At 47.3% G+C, this 2,564-nt stretch overlaps 1 non-coding gene across 1 annotated transcript; it reads left to right on the top strand.

The window, feature by feature from the left end:
• Window positions 1-372: 372 nt before the first annotated feature.
• On the top strand, window positions 373-503 carry Gm22927. The gene has a single exon (XR_003949931.1). It is a non-coding gene; the product is annotated as a small nucleolar RNA SNORA17 (small nucleolar RNA).
• Window positions 504-2,564: the final 2,061 nt, after the last annotated feature.

Genomic DNA, 2,564 nt, shown 5'->3' with positions numbered 1-2,564 from the left:
CCATAGAGATGTGAAGAGGTTGCAGAGCTGACTTCACAGTCTGGACAAGAGCAGTTTTTTGTTTTGTTTTGTTTTGTTTTTGTTTTTGTTTTTTTATCTTGGGACCTCTTGCTCAATCATAAGAAAAGGGATTCAACCAAGTAGAATTTGTTTCCATGTGAACCACAAAGCCAGGGAGTGTGATTAGGAAAAGGTGAGACCAGGAAATCAGAGAGGAACAATGGTCAGATTGCAAAGCAAGAGATCAGTAGATAAAAAGGGTGGGGGTGGGAAGTCGTCGCTGGGGGACGATACCTGCCAAGGTAACAAGTCAGTATAAGTGCCATTGATCACTTTTATGACTGTGTGGCTCCCAGTCAATTATCTAACCATCCTGCCCCAAGAGGCATTGTAGTGTGACTGCTGTATCACATGTTTGTCAGTAGGTGGCAGAGAGGAGAGCGGCTGTGTCTATACTCAGTATTCTGACCTACAAACATCTGAATGAATAATAGCCTAACATTCCCCCAAAAAAGCTAGCCTGAGACAACCACCAGTCTGATGTCAGGGATCCTAGATAGGGAGCTAGCCTGAGGTGACTACTAGTCAGGTGCCAGGTAGGCCCAGATGGGCTTCCAGGATGGGGAGTTAGCCAGGAACTAGAAGAATCCTACCTGGGACCGTGGATCCTGGGCAGAAGTGAGCCTGAGATAGATGACCCTGGCAGGGGGGCGGGGCATTCATGCAGACTGCGCAAGGAGGGAGCCAGAGATGACCACCAGCCCGGCACCATGGGGCCTGGACAGAGAGCTAGGCTGAGATGATCACCAGTCCAGCACCATGTAGGCCCGAGGGCACAGACCATGGATAAAATAACCCCTGCCCCAAACCATAATGCATGAGCAGAGCATAGCCCTCCTGAGACCACTCCTAAGTTCACCCCAGACACTCATAGACCCCAGGTACCACTAGAAGGAACAAGTAAGTGGTGAGAGATGGAGGAGAAAGAGAAACAGAAGGATGTGCGCACAGTGATGAGAGGCAGGACTGGAGACTCGAGGGTAGGCGGTGGTATGAGTAGCCTGATGTGAGTAGCTGGTGATGCTATCTGGGACCATGGTGGGATCCTGGCCTGTGCTGCCACCAGGGGCTATGCCAGGGTCTGTGGTCCTGCAGCAACAAGGATCTGTTACCACCAAAAGCCAGGCAGACATCCCTGGTCTGGGTTGCCGTCTTGGGACATGTTGATGTCTGAAAGCTGTGCAGAACAGGGCCCACTCTTCACCTGAACAACATGGGAGAGCTGGCCCTGGCCATAATACCCAAACAATATACTTGCCTAAACAAGTTAACCCTGAAATCATTTACAAATGAGTAGCACTAAATGGACTGAATAGTGTGGTGTGTGTGTGTGTGTGTGTGTGTGTGTGTGTGTGTATAAAACAATGTGAAAGAAGCCACATTTCCAGAAGGAACAAGAGAAGGTATATGGGAGGTGTTGGAGGGAGGAAAGAAAAGGGGGGGGGGAATGATATAATTAAATTTTAGTTAAAAACACAGAATAATTAAAAAAAAAGACATATCCTGGTACCAGGGAGTGTACCAGTGAGGGGATTTTCATTCATTCTCAATTTCCCCTGCTGTGTGGCACCAGCACCATGTGCATGTCTGTCTGTGTCTATATAGGGCATGTGTGTATCTATCTGTATGTTTAAATCCTGCAAGCCATTAAATGCAGAGCAGTGGCTCAGCACAAATTCACTCCAAGGCCATGCTCATTAGCATCTGTCTACTATGTTTATCAGCATCCATCTATTCTCTAAACAAGAATCTAGTGGAAGAATATTTACCTAATGTGGCTAATTAGCAAGGAGCTTTCTGTGCTTGGATAGCTGCTGGGAATGAAGCATATCTATATCCTCCAACCACCAGCACTGGGGAGCCGGCTGGCCTTGGCTGCTTTAAAAGCTTCAAAGGACACAGCTGCTGAGTGTAATTTCTCCGTAACTCTGCTTCCTGCGCAAACAGCCCCCTTGGAAGACTCAGAGACCTCCAGCTCTGATAAGTCTTAATAAAATGTGATACAGAAAGTCAATACCCTGTTGAGTGAGGCCTCTCTTCCTCTTTTTGTTAAAATAACTTCTTTTTAAAAAGAAACAAGTCAATTCTTAGAAAGCCGGGTTGATAAGTCAGCATTTCTGCACTGATTGCTCTGCACGGCTTCATCTCCATCCAGGTGGACTCACGTGACACCTGAAGCTCTTCTGAACCAACCCCTCTGCCCCCTGACAGGCCTCTCTCCCTCTTTGGCAATGGTAGGACTGAATGAGTTGACTTTCCAACCATTCAGGGACACTTGATAAGAGTCAGGTTCAATGGTAGGCATGCATATATCCACTGGATGGTAAGCTATGTGCTTAGTCCTCAGGGGGCAGGAGAAGGTAAGTGAACAGGAAGTCAGGAGAATATGATGTGTGTTCTGATTGGTGGATGTGTGTGGTGCTTTAAAGGTGGAGGACCTATGACCATGAAGTAAACTCAGTGAAGAATCCATGGGTCAAGAGATATTTCAGCTGAGTCTGGAA

This window comes from Mus musculus, chromosome 11, assembly GCF_000001635.26.
Source record: "Mus musculus strain C57BL/6J chromosome 11, GRCm38.p6 C57BL/6J".
Taxonomy (NCBI): Eukaryota; Metazoa; Chordata; class Mammalia; order Rodentia; family Muridae; genus Mus; species Mus musculus.
This window is presented reverse-complemented; position numbering and strand designations above follow the sequence as displayed.